At 40.3% G+C, this 7974-nt stretch overlaps 1 long non-coding RNA gene across 1 annotated transcript in view; it reads left to right on the top strand.

The window, feature by feature from the left end:
* LOC135105819 (uncharacterized) overlaps positions 1-2004 on the top strand; it is a 125350-nt gene extending 123346 nt beyond the window's left edge. The window contains exon 3 of the long non-coding RNA XR_010271018.1: positions 1409-2004. This is a non-coding gene — a long non-coding RNA (uncharacterized LOC135105819). The remainder of the gene's footprint in view (positions 1-1408) is intronic.
* The last annotated feature ends 5970 nt before the right edge of the window (positions 2005-7974 follow it).

The raw sequence follows: 7974 nt of genomic DNA, 5'->3' as shown, positions 1-7974 counted from the left end.
GCAGAATTAAATTTTCTATGAAACGACGTACAAAACAGAGATTCGTTTTCAATAAAGTTTTGAGTTATAACCAGTTGAAGTGTTATATTGGATATATCCAAATGTTACACTTTTAACAAACCCGTCTTTTTTTCTTCTGAGTTTATTGTTTTCAAGCATATCATGATACAATACAACTCTCAAGCCCCAAAACAAGACCACAACGAGATTCCTATGATCAATAGTGAGTTTACCAGGAGCGATACAATGAACAAAGATGCAGTCAGTATTCAGGAAGTATCACCTATTAAATGTGATCTCAGTGAGACTCGACACACACCAGTAGACGCCGCAGACTTAAACGTGCTACTGATTGATAGTGTGACAGACCGTCGACTTTAGGCAGGTTCTGAGTTCCAGTGAAATGAAGTTGGCAGTTGTGTGGCAAGGCGCTGCTAGATGCTCCTGGTGGGTGTCGTGCACTGGTGTGTAGCGACGCTCCTTCACCGCCCACCAAGGCGTTTTACTACTACTACTACTACTACTACTGCTACTACTACTACTACTACTACTGCTCCTGGTGCTGCTGGTTCTGCTACTACAGCAAAAACTACATCTACTACTACTACTACTACTACTACTACTACTACTACTACTACTACTACTACTACTACTACTGCTACTAATGATAGTATTGCAGCTATCCCTGAACTAACTTTTATTTTTCATTCGCCACGTGTGAAGTTACCTCTTCCTCCTCCTCCTCCTCCTCCTCCTCCTCCTCCTCTTCCTCCTCCTCCTCCTCCTCCTCCTCTCTTTCTCCTTCTCTTCCTCTCCTCCTCCTCCTCCTCCTCCTCCTCCTCCTCCTCCCGTCGTCAAAATATCGTTTCTTTATTGGTCTTTATTGCATGATGGGCCGGGCTATGACATGGCTCGGTTATTGGCTTACATTGCTGGGGAGACTGAGAGAGAGAGAGAGAGAGAGAGAGAGAGAGAGAGAGAGAGAGAGAGAGAGAGAGAGAGAGAGAGAGAGAGAGAGAGAGAGAGAGAGAGAGAGAGAGAGAGAGAGAGAGAGAGAGAGAGAGAGAGAGAGAGAGACCTCCTCTTCTTCCTTTCATTATCCTTACTTTAATTCTCTCTCTCTCTCTCTCTCTCTCTCTCTCTCTCTCTCTCTCTCTCTCTCTCTCTCTCTCTCTCTCTCTCTCTCTCTCTCTCTCTCTCTCTCTCTCCTCGTCGGAGCTGTTGTCTGCATACCTTCCTGATTGACTGTGCAAGTGAGTGAGTGATATTCATTTATATATATATATATATATATATATATATATATATATATATATATATATATATATATATATATATATATATATATATATATATATATATATAGTTATTGATATATTTTTTCTTTCTTTTTTTTCTTTTCTTCAAGCTAAATCCAAAAAGACAGAAAGAGTAATGGTAATGTACAAATGTTACCCTCGTGGCGGCGAGAGAGACAAGAGGCTCACCTCGCTGGGAAACCCTCAACTGGCCCACACGTGAGGTCAAGTCTGGGGATCAACATTAGATCCTGATGGTGATGGGAAATATTGGCTTGATTTTGACAAATTAATATATGTCTAGAAATCTTTAAAGAAACAGTATTATGCACCACACTTTGAGACTTCTGAACCATTTATATCAAAATACTGTTTATTGGCTTTGCATTCCTCAGTGTTAATTTCGATATGTTCGTATTGATGCCACTTTTTGTGACTTGAAGACTGGAATATTTGAACGTTACTGTTTTTCTCAGAGGAGAGGGAAGCAATTTTCCTTCTTAGCTTTACTCTAATTAGGAAACGTTAGACATATAATGACAATAAAACTAGTAAGGAAAAATTTTCTAATTGTGTTTAGGGCATTGAATTCTTTCGCTTTGCCAAATCCTTTCGTAATATTCGGAAAAAGAAAACTAGATGATCATGAGTCTCCAACTTAATACTGTGTGATGTAATTGCTATGCCTCTTTAGATAAACTTTACGTGTGTTATCAACTTTTTATTCATTTATTTATTTTTTTGTTATTATTTTCAACGCTGGGGTCTCCCAGCCACTGAGGGCATAAGTCGCTGCAACTCAGTGCCGGTCTCAAACCCGCCTATATAAGCAGGCGTGCGTCAGGAAGGCGTTCGGCGTAAAACCTTGTGCCTACAGATGTGGTATCATTAACCGAAACATTACTAATCAACAGTGGACAGTGGCGTCAGATCTGATCATGAATTATAATGTTTGAAGCCTAGTTCCGGGTGGTTTGGCCCTGGAAAAATGTTTATACAGAGCAGACAGAGTGTAACAAAGAGAAACTTGTTTTGGAGACGCGACAGATCAACTTGACGCAGCCTCTGATCTTTTCAATTACCAGGAACGTCCCAGGCAAAGGATGTGCTTCCTGCTGTGGTTATTATTATTATTATTTTTTTCTTTTTGTACTGTCAAGAATAAGATGCCTTGTTGCATGTCCACTGAACCAGCTACTCACCCAGTGGTATTAGTGTGTGTGTGTGTGTGTGTGTGTGTGTGTGTGTGTGTGTGTGTGTGTGTGTGTAAATTTTTCTTTCATATGTTTGGTTTTAATTCTCTCTCTCTCTCTCTCTCTCTCTCTCTCTCTCTCTCTCTCTCTCTCTCTCTCTCTCTCTCTCTCTTTCCTGGGTTAAATGATAATCTTGTTTATTTTCGTCTATGAGCAGTCGCACGCTTAAAGTTTTCCTTGTAATGTACATTCATCTAATTAGCATGTGCATATATTTTCACCTTTATACATAAGAGCGAATATGAGTCACACGTCCTCCTCCCCTTCCTCTTCCTGCATCCACCTCACTGCCTTCACACTTTCACTACTCTCCAGGGAACAAGAAAGCAGCCTGAGATTTTGTTTAATTATCTCAAAAATAAAAAAAAGTCAGTTCTTTGTCTTGCTTGTGAGTGACTCGTGGCGGTAAAGCGAGTGAAAGACGAAACCTTGACGCAGGAGCTCGCCGTGTTCTTGTTCTCTTGTAGCTTATTATTATTATTATTATTATTATTATTATTATTATTATTATTATTATTATTATCATTATTATTATTATTGTTGTTGTTGTTGTTGTTGTTGTTGTTGTTGTTGTTGTTGTTGTTGTTTTTCGGTTTCGCGTGTCATTTTACATGTACTACCTGCTTTTTTTTCTTTTGTTGTTGTTTTTGTTGTTGTTTTCCAGTTTGTGGTTTGCTTTCTTTTCTTTTTTTTTATTTTGCTTTGTTTCTTGAGTCTTGTTTCTATTCTTATTGTTATTATTATTTTTCTTCTTCTTGTTCTTCTTGTTCTTCATCTTGTTCTTGTTCTTCTTCTTTTGTTGTTTTGTTTAGTTTAGTTTTCTTGTTTTCTTTTGCTTTGTTTTGTTTTGTTTTTTTCTTCTTCTTCTTCTTCTTCTTCTTCTTCTTCTTCTTCTGTTTTATTTTCTTCTTTCTTCTTACGTTTTGTTTCTTTTATCTTTCCTTCTTCTTCTTCTTCTTCTTCTTCTTCTTCTTCTTCTTCTTCTTCTTCTTCGTTGTCGCCGTCTCGCTCCATCACACTGCATCCTTTCTTCTCCTCCTCCTCCTCCTCTTCTTCTTGGTCCTCCTTCTCCTTCTCCTTTTGATCCTTCTCCTCGTCTTCTTTTTCAGGGTCGCGAATGTTTACGTAAAGACAGGAAGAGAGTCGGGGGGAAGTTTAGATGAGATGAAAATGGGAAGTCAAACAAGAGAAGATGAGACGCTTCATTGAATATCAGAGTGAGCATCGCTGAAACTTGTTATTGTGTGACTCATTACCACTTCCTTTCTCTCTCTCTCTCTCTCTCTCTCTCTCTCTCTCTCTCTCTCTCTCTCTCTCTCTCTCTCTCTCTCTCTCTCTCTCTCTCTCTCTCTCTCAGGTGTTAAGAGGCTTACCTTTTCTTGTGATTTTATTCTAGGAAGCTGCCACATGATGGAAAATATATAATAATCTCTCTCTCTCTCTCTCTCTCTCTCTCTCTCTCTCTCTCTCTCTCTCTCTCTCTCTCTCTCTCTCTCTCTCTCTCTCTCTCTCTCTCGCTCGCTCGCTCGCTCGCCCCTGGTGGTGGTGAGGACAACCAAAGAGCTCTACGACGTGGTATTTCCGAGGCAGCAACACTTACTCTTGCAACACACTCGGTTCTCAGAAGGTCGGGTGTGGCACGAGACATTGTTCTTTGTTGTCATGCATTTTTTTCTTTCATTTTCCCTCGTTCCTCTCCTCTCGTCCTTCACCATTACGCTCTACTTTCTGATTGTTATCGCATGCCATTCAAAGCGTACTTTCCTTCGCTCGTGTGACTAAAAAGGTGGCCATGTTATTTGCACCTCGTTATTTGTCTGTTCTTCTGGCGTCAGTTTGATGGTAATGGGGTGTCCATTGTGGGGCCTTAATCAGTGGTGTAGTAAATGGAGACGATAAAGTGCTTGTTCATTGGTTCTTTCGTGGAGTTTAATCGTGTGTGTGTGTGTGTGTGTGTGTGTGTGTGTGTGTGTGTGTGTGTGTGTGTGTGTGTGTGTGCGAGCAAGAGAATCTGATCCTAAGAAATGGGACTAAGGGATTTTTGAGAGAGAGAGAGAGAGAGAGAGAGAGAGAGAGAGAGAGAGAGAGAGAGAGAGAGAGAGGAGAGGAGAGAGTCATTTACTGGAATTTCTTCATGTTAGGGCGTAAGTAATATTTGGAGTGAAGTGTGTCAAAACTGCATAAATACATATAAGTTCGAATTTTATGTTTTCATGTGTACTTCCTTTCTCATTTGTGATTTCTTCCTTTTAATTATTTTCTACTTTCTCCTCTCTCTCTCTCTCTCTCTCTCTCTCTCTCTCTCTCTCTCTCTCTCTCTCTCTCTCTCTCTCTCCTCTCTCTCTCTCTCTCTCTCTCTCCTCTCTCCTCTCCCCCTTAAAAAGAGCATGGTATCACTGATGAATAAATTTGATGAGCGAAAATGCAAATGTTCTCGTCACATCTTAGGTCTTCCCCTAAAATAGACGCAGAGGTTGGGCAATGAATCCCTGCAAGGAGTAAAAGGTCAGATGGACTATCTTTTCCTAGTAATCAGTCTCCTTGGCTTTCCTCACTCCAGAGACAGTCTTCCAGTATGGGCGTGTGTGGGTGGCTGCGTGGCCTTGTTAACCCCTCCAGTATAACCAGAGTGGATGGTCGAGTGGCAGACACTGTACATTATTCACTTTTATTGAGTTCAACGTTTCCCTCTTCTTAGGATCTGCATGGAATACATCAGTAGTCAGGCTTTGTAAGGAGGCTGCCAGGTATTCACCAAGATTCTTAAAAATATGCTTAGAGTTCTACTTATAGTTGTGCTCATCTCAAGACTACTCTTAAGTCTGGGATAAGCATAAAACTTAAGCATAGAACCAGTGCAGTAGGAAATGGTGACAGTGCAAAACAATAATATCTTACACTTAATTTCGTGTTAGCAGTACAATGTTTGTACATTTTTGTGGGTAAATAACCAAAAATAAATGCATTATTAAATAAAATCTTCAATTTTATAAGGATATGAGTGCATGATGTAGCTCTTTTTGTAAGTAAATTAGGTCCCACGCAACGCAGGAGTATTTTGTCTCATTTTGTAAACAAAGATCGAGCTGTCTATTTTGGTGTAAATAATGAGACCCGCGGGACTGCGATGCTTCCACTCAGCAACTCCAGTCCCTTCGTGTTCTTTTTCTTAAGTATGGAGGAGATAACGTACACATTTCACTCAGAATTCAAACTAGCAATTGCAACGCCAACCTCGGGATTCCTGTCCCCCTAAGTATTTTGACACCAACTTTTTCTTCATTATCTTCTGCAAGATTCGCTATCTTAGATCTAATTTTCAATCTGTAGAACTTTACTTCACCTCTGATAAGCCTCATCTTCTTTTCCTCACCACAACACAGGTGTCTGAGGCAACTTACAGTAGCCACATTCCCTCGTACACTATCCTCACTTTCAGTCCAAAGCTGGATATTGCGTCTTTGTGCCCAACTTGCTCTCGTGCCCACGCTCTAGCATATTCTGATTTTGTATCATCTAGCTTCGGCTTTAAAGTCACTCTCAAACAGAATTCATCTGTGTTCTATACCTCTCACCTAACTCCTCTTACTATGTATATGTATTAGAAAAACTTCCAAAGTGGAGTACATCCTGACTCTCCTCCCTTTCATTGAGATCTTCATTCTTGCAGACTTCAATGTCCACCACTAGCTTTGGGTTTCCTCTCCCTTCACTAACCAACCTGATGAACTAGCCTTTAACTTTGCTATCCGCCATGAACTAGAGCAATTAGTGCAACACCCTACTCGTATTTCCGATCGACTTGGAGATACGCCTAACATTCTTGACCTTCTCCTAACCTCTGATCTTTTTGCTTACGCTGTCACCTTGTCTTCTCCGTTGGGCTCCTCCGATCACAACCTCGTATTTGTATCTTGTCCAGTCGCTCTAATTTCTCCACATGATCCCCAAAGTGGGGTGCCTCTGGCGTTTTGCCTCTGCTAATGTGGATCTGAGAGGTATCTGACGAGGTATTGTCTAGATTTTCCATGGAATGACTACTACTTCCGTGTCAGGAATACGTCTCTGTGCTGAACGCATAACAAAGTTGATAGTGTCTGGCATGAAGGCGTACATTCCTCACTCTTTCTCTCTCTCTCTAAATCTTCCAAACCTTCGTTTGATTCACACTGTTATTGTGTTATATATTATGATAGAGAGAGGTGACCTACAAACGGTGCTTGAGCCCTCCATCACCTGAAGCTCACGTGTCGTACAATTTGTACGAAATCACGCCAAAATTATTCTCCAACTAGCCAGAACATTCCATCTTCAAAAGAAAAATGTCGAAACCTTCCTAGATCTAACTCCCTTCATGACTTCTGGCACCTCGCCAAAAAATCACCAGCAATTTGCTGTTGATCTTAGAAATGCTGAGAATATGAACACTTTTAGGAAGGCCTTGAAGACCCATCTCTTTTGCAAGTTTACGGAACTGACAGACTGATTTGTTTACAATATTGTATGCACTGGTACGGATGTCTTTGGATGAATATCTGACTTCTTTTAAGATTCAGATTTTTTTTTTTTTTTTTAGTTTGATGATTTTTGTTTATCAAATTTTAAACTTTTTTTAAGTTTTACATTTGAATTCCGTGTGGAATTCGGTTCAACGTTTTAACCTTTTAAGTACTATCCAATTTCTTTGTTTTATTTATTTTTTTCTATGACTTGAACTGATTCACGAGGGAAATAACACCACTAGTCCGCAACTTAATAGGTCAGCATTTGTGATTTTCCTCTGCCTGACTTTTATTTATTTTCTTTTTTTTTTCATGAGCAGAAAAAAGGCGCATTTCTCCCCTTTTTCCTATCATTGTGCAATCTCTCAGTCACTAAAAAAAGCCCTTCATGTTCTTTATTGAACATGGATACAACTGGAGGCATTATTGAAAGTTCAAAGAAACTCACGACTCACTCCTTTTGCAGTCAGTGGTGTCTTTCAAAGCGATGCTCTTAATTTAAACTACAGCACTTCATCAAACGAGATCTTTGAAAATTATTCTGTAAGCCTGCACTCAGCACTTTGAATAGGCTTGGGGGAGGGGGGGGTCACAACAGAGGAAGGGTCAACACTCCCGTACGCATCTTTCAAGAAAGACTACCTGAGATTTCCATCCAAGTAATAACGCGTTACCTTGACCTGTATTCACTGCCTCCCCCTACTCGCTTCCCCTCCTCGCATCTCCCTTCATCATCCCTCCCCTCATTTAATCTCTCCTCCTCCTCCTCCTCCTCCTCCTCCTCCTCCTCCTCCTTGTGTCGATATCATCAAAGCTCATAAAAGGACAAATGTAAAGGCAAGAAAACAATGGAAAACAAGTGATGGATGTGAAAAACGTAAACACCTGATATATACGCCCTGAAAATGAAGGTGCTTATAG

The sequence above is a fragment of the Scylla paramamosain genome, chromosome 12 (assembly GCF_035594125.1).
Source record: "Scylla paramamosain isolate STU-SP2022 chromosome 12, ASM3559412v1, whole genome shotgun sequence".
NCBI lineage: Eukaryota > Metazoa > Arthropoda > Malacostraca > Decapoda > Portunidae > Scylla > Scylla paramamosain.
The sequence above is the reverse complement of the archived record's forward strand: the minus strand, read 5'-3'. Positions and strand labels throughout refer to the sequence as shown.